General features: G+C 36.7%; 1 long non-coding RNA gene across 1 annotated transcript in view; it reads right to left on the reverse strand.

Moving 5' to 3' along the window:
* Nucleotides 1-253: 253 nt before the first annotated feature.
* LOC110222886 (uncharacterized) overlaps nt 254-20,990 on the reverse strand; it is a 47,723-nt gene continuing 26,986 nt past the window's right edge. Inside the window, exons 2-4 of the long non-coding RNA XR_002328524.2 lie at nt 6,803-6,865; nt 1,360-1,401; nt 254-382 (exon numbers count right to left, since the gene is read on the reverse strand). This is a non-coding gene — a long non-coding RNA (uncharacterized LOC110222886). The remainder of the gene's footprint in view (nt 383-1,359; nt 1,402-6,802; nt 6,866-20,990) is intronic.

The raw sequence follows: 20,990 nt of genomic DNA on the forward strand, positions 1-20,990 counted from the left end.
ATTTTTTTAAACTAAGAGCCATTCTCCAACAGATAAAGGGTCAAGAGACATGAAGTCAGTTTTCAAAGTGATATGTCCAAGCTATCAACAACCAAATGAAAAAATGCTCTGAATTACTAATAGAGAAATTAAATTTAAATCATTTTAAAGGTTCAAACTGGCAAAAATAATAAAAGAGAAAAACAACAAGTATTGGAAGGGCTGTGAGAAAATGAGCACACTAGTACTCTGTTGGTGGAGCTGTGAATTGGTCCAGCCATTCCTGAAAGTAATTTGGAACTATGCCCAGATACCTACATAATCGTGTATAAGCTGGGCCTCCATTATACCACGATTAGGTGCCACTCCCCAAAGAGATCCATGGAAGGAGGAAAGGACCTATCTGTACAAAAAAAAAAAATTAAAGCAGTTCTTTTCATGGTAGTCAGAAACTGAAAACTAAAGGGCTATCCTCCTATTTATGAAGAATTAAACAAATTGTGGTACATGAATGTAAGGGAATACTATTGTGACAAAAGAAATTGTGAAATGCTAGGAAGAGTTTATGAACTGATGTAAAGTGAAGTGCGTAGAAATAGAAGAACAATTTATGCAATGATAACAATATCAGAGAGAGAACCAATTTTAAAAGGCTTTACAATTCTGATCATGCAGTGAAAAAGAAAAAAATAGTACAGGAGACACAGGAGCTAAAGCTACTATATCATAGGTTCAAGTCTATCCCAGATCCAGAGAAATTTAATTTCTTCTTTTGCCATACACTTATCTCTGCAACTTAAAGCTATAACATCAGACCAATGTCTATTTATGTAATATATCTGCAAAATCTTCCCTTTTCCTAAACTCTTTTAAGAGAAGCCAATAAAAATAAATTATTATTATTATTAGTCATTTAAAACAAGCAGGGCAGACAGCCCAATACAACACAAATGAAATATGGTTTTTCCCTGGTGAGTGAGGTTACAAATAGGACAGCTAAGTCCAAAAGCCCAGGTGAGCAGGCACTCACACATTTTCCTTTCATTTTTTTCATTTCCTCTTTTCTGAGGTTATGCAAGATGAGAAATGGGGGGAACAACAAGAATGAGGTTACAGAGATAAAAGACAAAAATGACCTGTGGGGGTTGAAGAAAAGATGGTCTTGAGAGATTCTAGAAATGAAGGAGAAAAAATAGTGACCGAATTGGCCAGCAGCTAAACGTGGGAGGAAGGGAGGCAAACGTCAAATGTATGAGCTTGGAAGAGTGGAAAAAAATAATAGCACTAGCACTTCCAACAGGGATACAATATGTGAAGAGCAATGCAGGGGGCAATAAACACATTTCTAAATAGGCAAAAAGAGCTAAGAATAAAGCTTACCTCCTCTTCTTTCTCCTCCTTCCAAGGCCCATGCTTTGATCCCTGGAATACATTTAGTGAAATGTTAAAATTAATAATCATGTTAATATAAGGCTTTGATGAAAAACTAAAATTGCTGCCTTAACTGTTACTTTCTTTCTTCATTTTACTTCTTATAAGGATTTGTGTTGAAGATAAATACCCAGTGACAGAACCTGTTACTATTGCTTACACAACAGTGAATGCTCAAACAAAAGGTGGAGTGCCTACATGAGAAGACACTGATAATACATACACACAAAAGAAGTTTTTCTGACTGGCCTATTTTTGGTAGGGGGTTCTTTGTTCTGATTTGCAATTTTGGACAAAATGTGGTTTTTTAAAAATTTTATTTCATTTATTTTATTTGTATTATTTATTTTATTTTCCTCATTTATTATTTATTTGCTTTGAATTATTTATTTTTTTTTAATTTTATTTCCTCACATGTACTCACATGGTGCATATAAAAGAGATCTATGAGCAAGAAATGTTTGCATGTCCTCATTCAGAAGGAACAGCCAGTCCATCTCTGCACTTATCCTTATAACAATAACACATGGCCCAAGGATTTGTCTTTGGGGTTCCTGTTACCTTGCTGAAATCTAACACTACCTGGCTTGCTTCCTGATCTTGGCCCTGTTTCCATGGACAAATGCTTAACTGAAGAGAGGGGAGCAGAGCAGAGGAAAGGGCAGGGCCAGGAAAGAGTTTTGGGGGATTCCTACAGTTAGTATTCCCTGGATGAAGATCCAGCAGAGGAGGGAGGGAAGTGGTCAACAACGTAGGGGGCAAACTAGGCAAGAGCAAATCAGAAACCCTTGGAGAAAAGAGAATATAAAGGAGAAGAGGGTAATCAATAGCACCAAAGGCTGCAGAGAGGTCAAGAAGGATGAGGACTGAGAAATAGCCATTCAATTTGGCAGTGAAGAGATCATTAGTAACTTTGGAGAGAGCAGTTTTGGTTGAATGAATAAAAGACTAAAAAAGATATTCCCAGATGGCTGCCTAGAGTGATTTCCTTCACACGGTTCTTCTCCACCCAGCAAAGTGTCCTCAGCAGTGGCCTTGTGCCAGTGCTATGAGGTCTATCTCACCGACCTAGGAAGTAGTGTCCTACTCCCATGCCATGCTCAACTGAAGGCACACTTCATGTTGATCACCCCTGTTATTATTTGTGATAGTTTCCCCGAGTTTAAAAATTCCTGCTTATGGCTTGGTTTTCTGGTCTTCTCCTGGTCTCCTGATTCAGTCAGTCAACAAATATTTATTGAATGCTTACTATTTGCAAGGCACTATTCTAAACCTTGGGGATACAGAGAAAGGCAAACCAAGGCCCCTTCCCACAAAGAGCTCACATTCGATTTGGAAAAATGACATGTGCTTTAGGAAGATCCTCACCTCCCCTGCCAATCACATGATTTCTCGCAGCTCTAGTTGAATCCTAAATTCCTTCTCCACATTCATCAGAAGCTACACAACTGGTCCAAGTGACTCTGCTTCCTATGTCACTATGACTTTCACTAGCTGTGTCATAATGGATTTTATACTGTTTATATTGATCTTAGAAGCAAAGACCTGAGGGGTGTGTAAGAGGACTCAGTGCAGCTGTTAACTACCATTTGTTAAGATGCATAAACTAGAAGTAAGCAGCAGCCAGATGAACTTGGAACATCTGATCAGAACCATAAAAGATTATTTGAAAATGCCCATTTTTGAACTTAGGAAGTTGTCATTTTAAACATTGCCACCGGGGACAGCTAAGTGGCACAGTAGATAGAGCACCAGCCCTGAAGTCGGGAGGACCTGAGTTCAAATCTGGCCTCAGACCAAACACTTAACACTTATTAGCTGTGTGTCCTTGGGCAAGTCACTTAACCTCAATTGCCTAAAAGAAAAGAAAGCATTCTTTAGGGGGCAGCTAGGTGGTGCAGTGGATAAAACTCTGGCCTTGGAATCAGGAGGACCTGAGTTCAAATTTGTCCTCAGACACTTGACACTTAACTAGCTGTGTGGCCCTGAGCAAGTCACTTAACCCCCATTGCCTCACCAAAAAAAAAATAAAATAAAATAATAAACATTGCCACCATAATTAACGAACTAATTGCCCTCTATGGCTGATCATTTTCCTGACATGCTCAGTCTGAAATTGTCAACTACTTTAGCTGCAGACTTCATCTTTAAACAACAAAATACATAACTTCTAAAATACTAAGGAAACATTTCAATGGGTAGATACAGTTTGATCTTCAGGACACCAATGGAACTACATGTGCTGTTTCTCTCCCCTGCAACCATTCTATCATCATGTAGCTTCATGTGTACATGTGCGTAAAATGGTATCATCTTCAAAACAGGAAGCATCACTACAAAGTCAAGACTGGCTTCAAAGTATTTAATGTGTCAATTACTGACCTTCAGAATGTTCTGCACGATTGAATTGCATTGTTATTTCTACTACCTTTAGTTGTATGTGAATTATGTTTAACATAATCAGACTAATTATTATATAAAGACAAATATTAGGTGGAATCCAAGAATTATTTTATTTTAATGATTTTGGTCATAAAGTTAAACTGAAGGCAATGGGACTTGTAATTGAAGTCCATCTACACTGGATAGAAAACTACTATATTTCTACCATCTTCTGGTGTGGTGAACACTTTTGTACTAATGAAAATGCTAGTTCAGTCAGTGGCATTTCAAATAAGGAAGCAGAGGCTATACTTTGGAGCTGAACATAAACATAATTTGAAAAAGTGATGATGAACTAAGCCATATTTACACAAGTATTTGAAATAATGGCTTACGAATCCTGGAGCATGTCCTCCCTCCTCCTCTCCCCTTTTAACTGAATCACATAGAGTATCCTATTGGTTCACTGCTCAGTTCCTTATTCAGGCTCTAATCTTCCAGCAAGACATGAAATCTGGTCTGTCTCACCACCATTTTTCACATTAAGCATGCATCTCCTGCTGTGGTGCTGGAGCGAGGGGTGAGATGTTGGAGGAGGGAAAAGGAAAACTCTGAGGTTTTCTCAACATACTTCATTATTTTTTAATTCTGAACTTCAACATGTGAAAATTGGAATGACAGACCACCTAAACCTTATATTCATTGATGAATTCTGCAGAAACAGTCATGATAAAGGGGGGTAGGTGTGTATTACCCTGTCAGAGGTAGATACCTTTGCTGTGCAGTATCAAAGTTCCAGAAATATCTGCAGGTAAATGCTCACTGGGGGAAAAACACATGCAAATATAATATGTGATGGACTTTCCTTCTACTACATATTTATTCTCACTGTCAAATTCCTGTCAAATTCAAATTCAAGTTTACTGTAAAATAATATATCAAATCATGATAAAGCATCTTAGTGGAGTAAAGTCTTTTTCTCCTTCTGGGACACTGGACATTAGTGATGCAGAAAAAGTCTCCTATGCACACACATCCAACTCCCCTAACATATCCATCAGAACCCATCAATTACAAAACAATTTAATTAGTGACGTGGTATTAAATTACGCGTTCCCCATCTTGAAATCTTTTTGCACCTGCTCACCACAAAACAATTATCAGCCCTACCAGGTTCAGATCTAGAGAATACACCATTGCCACTACCAAGTACAGCACACGCTTGTGCTTCAGTGATAAAACTGACTGCCATCTATATTTCCCAGACACAAATGGCTGCTTAGATGGCCCAAGCACAAATTGCTCTAAGTAGGGGTTTTGAAAATATGATCCATAGACCTCTGGTGGTCTGGAAAGATACTTAAGATGGTTAAGGCATGTATTAAGCACACCACATGTAAGACATTATGATAGGTTCTGAGTAATAATAACAATAATACATTCAAGACGAGGTTTCCAAAGCACTTTGTATACATTGTCTTTTTTTTTTTACAACATAGTTTCTGTCTCAGAGAGCTTATAATCTATTTTGGGTTTTTAAAATGACCATGTTTATGCTTTTACTTCTGACATTAGCTGGTCATTATTTGTGATATGCAATATAAATGAGGAGTTTGGTCTGCCCGTTGCCACAGGAAAGATCTAGTGGAAGAAGAATGTCTTATTACCCATATTTCAAGATCACTAATAGCTAAGATAACTAAGATAAGAAAACAGCTAGCATTTATATAGTATTTTAAGGTTTGAGAAGAACTGTGTATATGTTATCTCATTTGACCCTCACAATAACTCTAAGAGATAGGTACCATTATTACCCCAATTTTACAGATAAGGAAACTGAGGCTGAGAGTTTAACTAACTTGCCCAGGATCACACAGCTAATAAATGTCTGAGGGAGGAGTTGAACTAATTTTTCCTGACTCCAAGTCCAGCACTCCAACCCATTCCTAGCCACCCAACGTATATTGGGATGGACAATCTAGAGAGCTTGTTGAATAGTATGCATATCTGTGACATAGTGCGGATGGTCAGTAAACTAAGCCCAGAGTTGCAGAGGATGAGGAGTGTAGGCTATTGCTTTCTGGAAATTGCAAAGCTCTTTTACTGACTTCAAGATTCCCACAAAAGGAAAAGCCCATCTTTTCAATTTTACCTTTGTTGCTGTATTGCAGCTAGAAGTGAAATACCACTGCTTCTGAAGAACTAAAGATGATTATCCACAGAAGACAATGGAAAGCCACATGGTAGGTGTGAAACAAGTTACAACATATAGCCACTAAGGAACTGCGAAGAAGTAAAGGAATCAGGGAATTGTATAATAGGAAGAGAAGATGGGCTAATACATGGCAAGAGTGAGGGATAACAGGTGGACATCTGGAGTACTCCGGTGGTTCCATCAAAAGAAGGTAAAGAAGGCATCCAAAATTCTTGAGTGAGTGGTGAACTTTTGGGAGAATAAGTACCACAGTATAGGCAAGTATAGATGGACTATTCTCAGCCTCATTAGAAGGATGTCCTAAATCAATGAAATCACTGAACCTTTTGAGTATAAATAAATAGAAGTTATTGTCTTATTTGAGATCTCGTCAAAAGCAGCAGCAGTTTCCATGTTTAGTTGTATGGACTATTTTTGTAGGATAAAACTGAAGTGGGTTGGGCAGGTAGCAAGTAGGGTCTTGTCACGTGGAAGTGGTGAATGAGTTGAAACATTTTTCTAACAGTAGCAGTCATGTTTTTATTCACTAGACCTAAGATTCTTAGCTGACTCTGAAGAAGTGTGATATAAAAGCAAACCTGAATTTGATTGATTGAATGACATTGGAAGGTTCCTAAATAGTTCGATGTAGAGAGAGTTTGCATGTTCTAGAGGAGTGGCTTTTTACAATCCATGGCATCTTGCTTGAATCATTTCCTTCAGCCCTGATCATGTTCCATTATTACAGTCCACATAATGTAGCTCCAAGTCTATAACCAATACCTTGAGAAAGTAAAATGAATTTGACAGGTTTACCTTTGGTTGACTGGCATGTTCCTCACCAACACCCCTTAATAAAAGGGGACGTGCTCGGTGGTTCTGTATTGCGAAAGAAACACAGACTCAAGATCACAAAGAAAGAAGAAATGCATGAACTCTACTGATTTTTTAAAAGGTATAGTCAACACATTATTCAGGCTAAATTACCCCCTGAAAAAAGCAGAGGTTTTAGTGGTGAATAGGCCTAAAAATACGGGGCACCTTTTGAGACAACATAATATTCTACAAAACTCTTTATGGAAAAATGATGCTTCCCAATTGGCTCACACACATTAGTGCTGCCTCCTGGCTGCATAGTCACTTTTCTATATGAATCACCAAATCTTTCTTGTCTCCAAGGTTAGGACCCATTGACACCATTCTTATTTACAAACCATGCACAATTTCACAATACCATCTATGCTACTATTGTTCAGGATTTATTACCTTGTATCAGGTTTGTCTCTGAACTCTGGTTTTTGAGGGGAAGAAGCTATCAATTCAGCATCCATTCATCTTTCCTAATGCCAACTCAGAGCATATTTCTCCATCCCTGTTCTCATGTCCACATAGAGAAAGCGTCTTCTAAGATGCTAGCTAATATAAGGTTGGTTATCAGAACATTTAGTAATGAAAATTGCCGCACTTAATAAATGCATTGTTTTATTCATCCAATATTCACTAATTTTAAAAAATAATTTCAAAAGCAACTCAAATTCAATGGTATATCCTCTGAGGTAAGTGCACTGGCCATAGCAATTCTAGCTTTGTTGAATGAAGGGTGATGATTCTCTTTGCTCTCAGAAACCTCACATAAACCCAAGCGACTCCTCTATATAGAAACTCAATCCATTAACTACAGGAACATGAGTCACATTTAGTACTGAACTGTTCAAATGGATCTCTAATCTCGGTGACATTGGTCTTTCCTTCAACGATGCAGATCACAATCTCTCCATGCCTGTCCATGCCTGTGTAAATGTTGTCCATATCTTTCCAGGAGTTTCCCATCCAACATGTTGGAGGTCTTCCTCACTTTTTCCTGATGTAGTGAGCATACCAATAGAGAACACGAAGAGTCTATTGGAATAATATGATATTCTATTAAGAATACCAAATAAAATATCTTATTGGTTTAGCATTGACTAAAGGGTCTAATTGTTCTGAAAAGCTCCTTATTTTCAGCAATGGAATTCAGACTATGTATTCTTTATTTTAGCCGGACTACTAGTCATCTCTAGTACAAGCTGGGCATACTCCCCTACAAGACTTTTGCTTATGTCATTCCTTATACCTAAATCCCCCTTCTAATGTCAGCTATTTCTTTGGAAATTCTACATATCTCTCTCTCTTTTTTTTTTAATTTTATTTTTATTTATTTGGTTAGGCAATGGGGTTAAATGACTTGCCCAAGGTCACACAGCTAGTAAGTGTTATGTGTCTGAGGCTGGATTTGAACTCAGGTCCTCCTGAATCCAAGGCCAGTGCTCTATCTTCTGTGCCACCTAGCTGCCCCCTCTACATATCTCTTAAAACCCAGTTCAAATGTCACTAACTGTAAGGACCCTTCCCTGACTACTCCAATCAAAAATGATCTTTCCTTCCTGACATTACACAATACTCTGCACTTGCCCCCACCTAGATTGCAAACTTCCTACAAGCAAGGAAAGGAAGGAAAGAGAATAAGTATTTATATAGTATCTGTCTGCCAAATACTATGCAAATTGCTTTTTATAATTTTTTTTATTTGATTCTCACAACAACTCTGAGGTGTAGGTGTGATTATTATCCTCATTTCACAGTTGAGGAAACTGAGGCAGACAGAGGCTAAGAAGTTTGCCCAGAGCAATATGGTAAGTGTCTGAGGCTGGATTTGAACTCAAGTCTTCCTGACCGAAGGCCCTGGGCTCTACTGACTAATCAGGGGCAATCTTCTTGATTTTTTTTTAACCTCTCACCAGTACGTAGCAAAATGCTTTGTATATAGTTGGAAGATGGAATGGGTTGAAATGAACTCTGGAGAAGTGAAGCATTATTGTCACTTGTACTTATATGATACTTTATCCTTTAGGAAGAATATACATTCATAAGATTAAGTGCGGAAAAAGGTAACCAGGACACTGAAAGGCCTCAGAGCCGTGACACACGAGGATTATCTGAAGGGACTGGGGACCTTTGACTCAGATAAAAGAAGACTTCAAAAGATCATGATTGCTGTCTTCAAGTTATCTGAAGAGTCGTCATGCACAAGATTACATTTGTTCTTTTTGGTCTTGTTGGGCAGAAGTCGGACCAATTGAAAGAACTGGCAAAGAGGCAGATTAGGCAGGAAGTTAGAGAATGCACCAACCTGGGATGTTTTGCGTGTAGCTGCATATCAGAAGATGTGAGCTCCTTGAGGGCAGGGACTGTCTTTTGCCTCTTTTTTGTATCCCCAGTGCTTTGGCACAGTGCCTGGCACTTAGCAAGTGCTTAATAAATGTTAATCAATTGATTGAATGATTCATCAACTTTTTTAATCATAGCATCCTTTATTCTAGTTCTTCTTCATAGTTCCCCATTAGTTGTTACATCCTATTCACATCTATCAATAGCCTCTATTGCTCTCTGAATGATGCTCATTTTTAATTCTCAGAGACTACTGTGTTCCATGACTTGAAATTATACAACAACAGAGGTAAAATACAGGCATTAAAAAGAAAGAACTTTAACTGAGAGGTGTATAATTATGATCGCCAACCTTGGTACCAACGAAGAGATGAGAAAATGCACTCCTCTCCCTCTTTTGTAGAGTTTGGAGACAATTGGTGTGAAACCTTCTATATGATGTTGTAATTTGGTTGATGCATTGGTTAGTTTTGGTGAACTATTTCTTTGCACTCATTTTTATTCTTTTTTTAAAGTATAACTCTGAGTGGGAAAAGGAGAAGGTATTGTTTTTGGAAATGAAAGTAATGATTAAAATAAAATTTTCAAAAAACAATTTTAGGTGGGCCTTTATTTTAGGGAGAAGCCTGGAATCACTAAGGTTAACTCACCAATTTCCAGCCGGAGATAGTGTTGGAAGACTTGTGTTCAAATACTATCTCAGATGCTTACTAGTTTTGTGATCCTGGACAAATCATTTAAGCCCTCTCTCAGCTTCAGTTTCCTCATGGTAAAAATCAGACAATAGAATCTATCTCTCAGAATGGTTATGGGAATCAAATAAGATAAGACAGGTAAAATGCTGTATAGTGTGCTATATAGATGTTAGCTATTTCACTATTATTACTAACTATTAGCTGCTACTACCTTTACTACTACTACCACCACTGCTTTTAAAGGCAATCCAGTAATCTTTCCTATATTTTGATAGATGTGTTCTATATAGGTTTTTATCTCACTGAATATCATAATTGGGACAATAGTCATTTTTCATCCACTTGGTTTTTCCTGAGTAGATGGATTGGCCAAACTCTTTGGAGTAATAATAGATCTTATCTAAGAGTCTCTGAAATATTCCGAGCTTTGATGTAACCAGCTCAAGATCATCTACAAAGAGGAACATCTTACAGAAGTTGGCTTGATGCATTAAAAATTTACCATCTATCGAGAATCCCTCTTCAACTGTGACTCTGCTTTGGATCTCCTGATACTGACAAGCATAAACCTTGTTTTATGTCCTATCTGATAATAATAATCAGAGAGTCATCAAACAAGTTTAACAGTTGTTATAAATTTCTAAGAATCTTGAATAATTTTGATGTATGCATGGGTGATACCTTTTTTGGAAGAGAGCTTTTTAGGTAAGCTTTTGCTTTAGCAAATCAAATGCATTAAGATTGCATATTTTTTATATCTCTAGCAATTGTATAAAGACAAAAATGTGGCCTACTGCAATGAAATATCACTTGAAAAAATTTGCCTATCCCCCACCAATAACATCCTCATCTAGGAAGCCCTTGATGCATTCATGGATTATTTTCACAAAAATTTATTAAAGAAATATCAAAGAATCTTGGTATACCAGTTTAAAAACTCAATCACTCCACACAAGGATTTTAAAGAATCCTCCTTCTCAGGAGGGAGCATCACTATGCCCTCTCAGAGACAAGGCAAAAATCAAGCACATTATTACTAGCTGAGGCTAATTTTATCCTTGACGTCCTGGGGCTACTTAACTACAATCCAGTTATCTGCTTGTGGCACTAACCAATAACAGGAAAGAATATCCGTGGCAAATCCATTGTACTTAGTCTGTGTGATGCCAAAAACAATCCAGAGATTTTAGGTCCCTTCATAATGATCAGATATCTCTGAGGTGTCAACATTTGAGGAGCTAAAAAGCTTCTGGTCATTTCCTTGGTAAATATGCTGAAACTGAAGGATCAAATAGCTTGTTCAATTTATAATGTCTTATTACAAATTTTTAATTTTTTACAAATGAATTATTAAAGTCACAAGTGATAGTGGCTCCCTTTGAAGAATTATTTAACACCTTCCTTTAGAAATCAGCTTAATTCAGCACTTAAAAGATAGTAAAAAATTCCAAAAAAACCTGATGTGATCTCTGAAGTGTCAAGGTGCATGTGATGATGAATACAATGGAAAATTTTCCAGGTGACTTCAATCAAGCTATATGACATGACTTCTATTCAGTGAATAAGGGAAGTTATCAGGGGAAGAGAGTGGTTAGCCAATGTACCAAATAGCAAAAAGATCTCTTGGTCTGAAACATGGGTAGCAAAAATGAGTTTCTTATTCACTTAAAGGAATCAAGAGGATGCATTATAGTTCTAGCTGAGCTGGCTTACTCCTAGAGGAAGCTCTGAATAAATCAGTTTCCCAATCTTTAAGAATTATCACCCCTTCGATATCATTAAGATCAATGAGGATTATTTTGAGAGAACAGAGACCTCTGAGCTTATCTGGAAATTGTGGTAGCATAAATTTATATACCCCTGTGTGTCTAAGGAAAGAATTATTAAATGAAGATCAGAATGAGAGAAAGCATCCAACTTGGAGTCAAAAGATCTAGGTTTGAGTCTTGGCATTACCACTTGCCTTTCATGTGGCCTTGAACAAGGTGACTTTGCCTCTATGAGTGTATAAAGCATATGAAATCAGTCATAAGTGTAAAGTGCTATGTAAACATGAACTATTTCACACAGAAGAGACAGTATGAAAAGCAGTGTATCATAGTAGATAGAGAGCTGGCCAAGGAGTCAGGAAATCCTGGGTTCAAGACACAGACTGTTGCCTGCCCCTGGACAGTCACCTGGTTTCCCAGTGCCCTAGACCAATCTCTATGACACTAAGTTGCAAAGAAGATGTCACTCTGATTTGGTAAACATTCCTCACTGGAACCTTCCTACACTGAAGAAATCCCAGGTCCTGTCCACAAAAGAAGATGCAGAAGGAAGAGGAGGAGAACCAACAACAGGAAAGAGGGTTTATCATTGTTCTACTTGGTCTAAGAAAGCAGAAGTAAGAGCAATAGATCAAAGCTTTAGAGAGCATGGTTTTGACACAATATAAGGAAAGATTTCACAAATAGAGCTGTCCAAAGGTGGAATTGATTGTCTCATGAATCAATTTATTCCCTGACACTAAAAGTCTTCAAGATTATTACCAAATTGTGAGGATGTTGTAGGTGATATCCATGCCTTTAGCATGGGTTGGACAAGAAGATTTCACAAGTCCCAGATGACGCCATATTGTATGACACTTGAAAGCTATTAATTCCAATTATAGAAATCTATGAGTTGTTCACTGTTGAGAGATGATCTGCTCAATTTGGGGCTCATATTCCTCACCGGTAAAGACAAGAAAGGTAAAAGGGTCTCACTAAGACTATAATGTTCATGATACCCAAAAAGCAGCATGAAGATTACAATAATAAAAATTTGTATTCCTATAGGCTCTAAAGTCGAAAGAGACCTTAGAGATCATCTAGTGTGACCTCATTATTTTTAATTTGAGACAACAGAGGCCTAGGTTGATGACATGACTTATCTAGATTCACACAGGGCCCATACTGAAACCTATTTGCAACTTAATGCCAACCCAGAACTCTTAACATGAAACCTTCTGCCTTTTTTGTTGCTTTTTTTTAAAAAAGCATGTTATAACAGTACTGTCTCCTTGATGATTTTGGGGAGGGCTGTGGGCATCCACAGAACAAAAAAAGGATGCCAATCAGTCCTCAGTCTTGTGCAGCCCACTTCTGCTTTCGCAGTGCTGGTGGCAGAGTGGGAAATTTAAAGGAAAGAATGCTAATCACACAGGTTTGTTTGTTTGTTTGTCTTTATTGTTTATAGACATTAGCTGCTGCTGCTGTAAATTTAAGATCCTTGTCTAATAAAGTACAAGTGGAAATACTGCAGGTCAAATGAGAAATGGAAAATAAAAGAATAGATAATAACAAAGATTTTCAACATTTCGCAAAGAAGTTTAACTGAACCAGTAGAATTATCAAAGGATACTATATGGAACTTCAAGATATAATAACAGAACCCATTTGCAAAACTAAAATATTTAGACTATCAAGGGAAAGAGGAAGGGGCAAAATAGGAAATAGCACTTCTAGACCTCCAACTATATTATAAAGCTGTAGTCATCAAAACCATTTGGAACTGGTTAAAAATGGACAGGTAGAACAATGAAACAGACTAGATAAGGGAAAATCAGAAACAATGGAAATCAATAAATCAGTGTTTGATAAAGAGGAAAATATAAATTACATAGAAAAAAATCTCTCCATTTGATTAAAACTGCCTGGAAAACTAGAAAGTCCTTTGACAGAACTTAGGCTTAGACAAACATCTTAAACCATATTCTGCAGCACATTCTAAACAGATACCTGATCTTAGTATTAATGTTAAAAATCATACTATTAAAAATTTAGAAGTAGATTATATATCTTTCATGCTTATGGGTAAGACTATATTCTTACCTAACAAGGCATAAAGGCAATTACAAAAGATAAAAGAGATAACAGTGATTGCATGGAACTGAAAAGCTGCAGCACAAACCAAATTAATGTCCCTGGGATGAGAAAAGAAGCAGTTGAATGGGAAAAAAAGTCTTTGTATCAAATTTTTCCGAAAAGGGTTTGGCATCCAATATCATACACAAAAAATTAACTTGTGTGTATGTCTGTCTATATAGAGAAATTCCTACATCCATATCTATATCCCCATACTAATGTCATTTTCAAATAGATAAGTGGTCAAAGGATATGAGTGAACAGTTCTCAAAGGATGAATTACACACTATTAACAACCTTATGGAAGAATTTTCCACATAATTAATAATAAGAGAAATATAAGTCAAAACAACCCTGAGATTTCACCTCATATTCTATAAATTGGCAAAGATGACAAAAGATAGAAACCATTAATGTTGGAGGGGTTGTAGGAAAGTAGGGATGCTGGTGCATTGTTAGTGGAGTTGAGAACCATGCAAGCATTTGGGAAAGAAATTTGGAATTATGAAAACAAAGTAACTAAAATAACCATGTTATTTTACCCATAGATTCCACTAGCAGTCTTATACCCCAAGAAAGCTGCTGATAAGAAGAAATTCTGATTTACAACAAAATAATTATAGCAATACTTATTGTGCTATCAAAGAGTTGGAAATAAAGTAAATATCCATTGATTGGAGAATAGCTATGTGGTACATAAATACAATGGAGTGCTATAAGAATACTACTACAAGAAGTGATGAATATAGAGAGGCACAGAAATACCTATGTGAATTGATGCAAAGTGAAGTAAGTAGAGCCAAGAAAACAATATACACAATGAATACAACAACATTAATGGAAAAAACAACCACACACAAAAAAATCAAAGGTGAATGTTGTAAAATTAAAAAGAAAAAGCATGACTTGAAAGAAGAGACATGAGGGACCTCCTTTTGCAAAAGTAGAAGGTCCTCGAGTATGGTATATTTCATGTACTTTCAGACTTCTTATCTCCTGCTGATTTTTCACTTCTTTTTTGTCTTCAACAATACTATTTATTCTACAGAACAGCTCCCTAAAAGGGTCAGAGAGAGGTGCACTGTGGGAAATGATGGTGATGCAAAAAGAAAAAACAAAAGACATCAATAAAAAGTCATTTTTGTTAAAAGAAAGTTTAACTGGCAAAATAATCGTCATAACAAGGAGACTAAAAGAGCCTAGAAATTGTCTCAGTCAGCAAACATTTGACCTCCTTGCCAAGAGGAAAATTTGGCAAGTACTAGTTTAAAACAAAAACTCATTTATAAAATCTTACAGAGAAGGATGGAAGAAGTTTATAAGCAGTAGTTTTGCCTCATAAAACATCATGATGTAGTATTTAGAAAAACAAGTCTCCAAAAACCCTAGCAAGATATCCAATTTAGCAAAGTCATCCTTTGGTCACTTCGGAATAAAACTAGATGGAAAATAACAAATAGAGGGAAAATGGCAAAGATTTGTAAAGATTATTTTTCACCATAAGTAGCAGCAGAACGACTACACTGAATTCTAACATCACAGACCTATGATGTGTTGATTGACAAGGTGGAAATAGTACTGAATGAAAGAGATATGTGATGAACAGCTCTCCTAAGCTAAGTATGCAAAGAGGACATTGATGCTGGAGAGAAAATAATTTTGACAATATTGAGGGATCAGTTAACAAAATGTATGAAAGAGGGAAGGATACAAAAGGCTTGGAAAAAAATCTTGCACCTTATTATTTTTTAAAAGTGACCTGGAATAACTACTGGCTCATGTCTGCTTTCCCATCACTAAAAAAATTTGAGACTAATCTACACATGCATTGAGGGCATCCTTGATGAAGGTTTAAAAGGCTGGCTTTGACAAAGATATTTTATATCACATATTTTACATTTTACATTCATTTTACATTTACATTACATACTACATCTTCATAGTCACACAATTCATTTAAAGGTCTAGACATCACATGATATGGCTGTGTTGCTTTAAAGACTATTACAAAAGCATTTGATCTGGCAGAGCTAAAATCAGCCTTAAAGGCTCTCCTCCAACAGGTTGTCTCTCATATACATGTTGAAATCACAGGAAATCATGTCGATTCCTTAAAACATATTACAGGGGCAGCTAGGTGGCACTGTGGATAGCGCACCAGCGAAGTCAGGAGGACCTGAGTTCAACTCTGGCCTCAGACCAAACACTTGACACTAACTAGCTATGTGACCCTGGGCAAGTCACTTAACCCAAATTGCCAAGAAAGAAAGAAAGAAAGAAAGAAAGAAAGAAAGAAAGAAAGAAAGAAAGAAAGAAAGAAAGAAAGAGAAAAAAAATTACAGAGATAACTTTTTTCCTCAACACTATTTGATCAAGGATCCCCAGATGTTTATTCCATTCTCACCAAAGAAGTTCAGCCAAAATTCCAAGTGGTACAGAGATTCTTTATCAATGATAACAGATTCAAGGTGTGTGTGTGTGTGTGTGCATGTATGTGTATGTGTATGTGTATACACACACACACATATATATATACATAGATTTATACATATACATATATAAAACAATATTTTAATTGTATCAAGCCTCAGAATATGGCCAAGTATCTTAAATGATATCCATAATTACCCAAAAGCATTTGGACTAATTATCTACACAGGAAAAACCAAGTGGATGAAGAATTTCTATTGTCAGACTACAATATGGAATTGGATGGACGATCCATAAAAATAATTTATATATTTTACATATATATAATTTTATACATAATAATTTATATATTTTTTCCTGAACATACAGTGCAAAGGGAAAATAAGCTGGATCTAAAATTGAATGAGAGGAAGAAGCAGGATAGATTGTCTTTGGGAAATTATGAAGTTCTTTTAATGACCCCAAATTTCCCTCTTAATCAAAGGCTCAATGATATTCTTCTAGTGATACTGTGTAGCAATGATTCATGGAATGCCATAATAACTAAAACATTAAAGTTGAGAGTCATTAATGAAGCAATAGAGAAATTCATATTAGATATGGACAGGCAGTAACACATTACAAATTAAGAACTATACAGGAAAACACACACAAAAAAGGATTCAGAAAGCATCTTTAGGATGCTGCAGGAAGATGATGAGCTATCAAAGAAGGCTAAAAAAGGAGGAATCAGAAATGTATCAAGGGATCCATGAAAATACATCACAGAAGTCAAGGAAGGAGCAGCTAAATTTTATATATGTAATCACATACATTTGTTCACTGTTTTACTAAGATGACTATGTTAGCCTTAACAGCACAAACACCTGTAATCATACCTCCCTTCAACTTCACTTCCAGTGTCATCTCATACCCCTCCCCCATCCACAGGGTATTCTGGTTTTTGTCTTTGATTTGGGGTTGGGTTTTTTTTGGTCTTTTAGAAGGTACACAGGAAGACAGGAGAAAAAGTAAGAATAACTTAGTAGTGGGCTGATGATCCTTCTGTCATTCTAAAATTTAATTCTTTGTCCTCCAGAATCCTACTTGACTAGAGCAGGCCCAGTGCAATTGGGAAGAAATGATGTAACCCAGGAAGAGGAGGAATTTTTTTCTACATCCCTTAAAGACTTCACACAAACACTTTTTTTTCAGAGAATCGTCGGATTTCACAAAAACCTCTAGATTTCTTTATTTCAAACCTCAGCCTTAATTATCATTTTTGAGATTTGTGAGGCACATAATTTTCCCTTAATTTAAACCTTTCTTTTTCTAGCAGGATTTCAGTTTTTGTAACTCAATGAAAGCCTGTTCATGTAAAAAATAAAATTATTGGTTAGAAAGTTATTCTTGCCATGTTTCCAAGAATCCAAGACATGTAAATTTAAAACAAAACAAAACACACTGTGATTTGCTTAGACAAAATGGCCTCAATGGGGAAAAAAAGGTTTTAGTTCAGCTATGAGTTTGATCAGAACAAGTGTCTAAATTGGTAAAATTATTTTTTCCTTCTCTCTATTCACTAACTAGCTTTACACTCTTAAAGTGACTTAGCTTTTTTAATATGTCCAATATTATTTGTTTTATTTTTTCCAATAATTCTAAAAAGTTAAAATTGTTGACATTAAGATGATGAGGAAATTAAGACAATATCACTGTTTGTAAAGAGACTTCAGTGTCAAAATTAAAATGTGTTTTATATTCATTCCATTGGTGGAAAATGAATGAGTCAAGCTGAAGGAAAAAGGCTCTCTTAGTCTACTTAGGGGAAGCAGAGTAGTGTGATAGAAGGAAGTTTGGATTCCAGTTACAACTCCACCACTAACTATCTAGGAGATGGACTGAACTGAATTAATGACTCAATTCAACAAATACAAGTTAGTGAAGGGCTTCCACTTGGGTACACTCTCTACTCCTGGGCTTTCACAGCACTATTCTCAGCTACATGTCTGACAACTTCCTCTCAGTCTCCTTTTTTTGGATCCTCATCCATAGCATACACCATAACAGTTGGAGCACCATAGGGTTCATTTCTAAGTCCTCTTCTTTCTATACATTCTCCCTCTTGGTGGCATCATTGACTCCCACGAGTCAATTCAGACAATTCACAGATCTATATATCCAGCCCGAATCCCTGTACTCAATTTCACTTCTACATCATCAACTTCCTATTGAACATTTCAAACTAGACGTCCCACAGACCTCTCGTAACTCACCTTTATCCCACGTATCTAATCAGTTAGCAAATCTTGCCATTTTCTATCTCCACAAAATCTCTCCTACCTGACCCTTTCTCTTTATTCACATAGCCACCACTTTGGTTCAGGCTTTCATCACATCTCTTTAATCACATCTCTGCCTTGTTATTCCCTACCCTAGTTTAGCTTTTCATTAAACATTATTAGATCATTCTCCTCCTCAGTGAACTCCAGTGCCTCCCTACTGCATCTCGGACAAAATGTAAACTCATCCGTTTGGTTTTTAAAGTTTTCATGACTTGACCAGAAGCTGTCTATCCAGCTTATAACATTCTACATTGTTCCCCATGCTGCACTCCATTATTCAGCCACTGATATTTTCTCTCTGTTCTTTCCACATGGTACTCCATCTCTTGTCTCTGTCTGTGCTTTCCACTGACTATCTCCCATTCCTGGAATGTTCTATCTCCACTGCCAACTCATAGAATCTCTATCTTCTCCCAAGAATCAGTTTAAGCACCACCTTCTCCATAAAGTTTTGCATAATCCAGCAACTGCTAGTGTCTTCTATCCCTAGCTACCTTGTATTTCTTTTGCATTTAGTCTACTTATAAATGTATATAGATGTATCTTCCAGATAGAATATATTCATTGAAAGTTGAAATTTTTTTCATTTTTTGTTTTGTACCCTTAGAACCTAGCACATTGCTTGTTAATTGATAGATTGATGATTCTTTAATTGCAGCACAATTTAGTACACAAGTTAGTACAATCAGACACATTTTTTGGAATTAGTGAAAATGTGTAACAAAACAAGTGACTCCTGACTTGCAGCACTAGAAAGGCCACTTTATTGTGGAGAAAGCTACTGGACTAGAAAATATTGCAAAAATTTTCTGAGGATCCTTGTGCTCAGGATATGGCAAAATGAAGAATCGCGAAAGCATTGGAAAATTAGAAGGAGTATTCAGTACAACTTCTGACTGCTGTTTTCACTCCTGATTTTCCTGGACATTCTCTACAATGCCCCAGAAACCTCTTTACCCTAGAAGTTCACTTTACTCCAGGATTTTACACATTGGAAGCGCCCTCCACCTCAGTGGCCTCTCTTTCTGATCAACTGGCTTCAAACAGAACCACCATTTTAGGAGCATAACCAGGCCAACCACATCTTCATTCTTCTCCAGGCTGCACTTTAAACTCTGCAAGATTTCCTCTACAAGGCCACCACACTAGGCACCTTCATCTCTTCTCTTTTCCTCTGTACCCTTTTCAGTTTCCTTTTTATGTATTGTTTTCACCATTAGAATTGTAAAGTCCTTGACAGCAAGGACTCTTTCTTCTCATTTTTGTATTCCCGGAACTTAGTAGAGTCCCTAGACCATTAAGTGCTTAACAAAAGCTTACTGTATCACTTTGACTTGACTAGACTCAAATGGATATGTGTCCTCATGGATTTGGAAACTCCCTCTAACAATACAGATTGCAACTCAGGTGTGCCTGACCATCATATGAAATTCTTCTCCATAACCTTCCATAAATTCTCCAAAAGAAGTCTACCCAATTTGGGGCATAATTTTCTCCTGATCAGTGGGATCAGTAGATTCCTCTTGTTGCTCACTTATGTCTTCTTGTTTTCTTTGCCCTTGCCATGTAACTAAACCATCTCCTTTTTTTATCACGCATTTCCTTGGTGAATTTTTTTTCTCCTGTTGTTCTTGAGAGTTTCTATTTGGTTATTTGTTGCAGCCTGTCCTGCTCTCACTCACAATGAGTCTCTCCATTGCCTTCTGTCTTATATTCATCTTCAGTTCTTCAGAGACTATTGTGTTCCATGCCTTGATGCCATACAGCAAAAGTGGTAGGATGTAGGTGCTAAAAATGTGATCCTTTGTTTCCTTGAGAAGCTTGGGGTCGTTAATGAAATTTGGCAACTTCCCAAAGGTGATCAAGTTGTCTTTCTTCCTTCTGTCCATCTTTGGTTAAAATTCATTGCTCAATTGTATCATATATCACAAATATATGTATAATGATGGACAAACTCTATAGATTATTCATTCAAATGCATGTCACAATCGTGGCAGGATACATTCTTCATCCATTTGATCTTTCCTGTATAAATGTTCGTGTCAACTCCTTTGAGTGATTTTCACTCTCTTCCAAGAAGCACCATAATTTCCCTGGGTTAAATGCAATCCTGAAAAACATCATCTGGAAAACCTCACCATCTATATAGAAGTCCTATTCAACTGGTACTCTATACTGGATCTCTTTCAACACTTGAAAATACTTTTGGCTAACATATATTTCCCTGTTTTATGCCTCACCTGATATTTATGATCAGTTGCATTGACCATAATGATTTCTAAAAGAAGGAAGAAGAAAGGAAATGAAGATTTATTAAGTGCCTACTGTGTGCCAGGTGCTGTGCTAAGCAATTTACAAATATTATCTCATTTGATCCTCACAACAACCCTGCCATTATTATCCACATTTTACAGTTGAGGAATCTGAGGTAGGCAGAGGGTAAGTGATTTACCCAGGGACA

The sequence above is a fragment of the Phascolarctos cinereus genome, unplaced genomic scaffold (assembly GCF_003287225.1).
Source record: "Phascolarctos cinereus isolate Bilbo 61053 unplaced genomic scaffold, phaCin_HiC Scaffold_4;HRSCAF=312, whole genome shotgun sequence".
In the NCBI taxonomy this organism is placed as follows: domain Eukaryota; kingdom Metazoa; phylum Chordata; class Mammalia; order Diprotodontia; family Phascolarctidae; genus Phascolarctos; species Phascolarctos cinereus.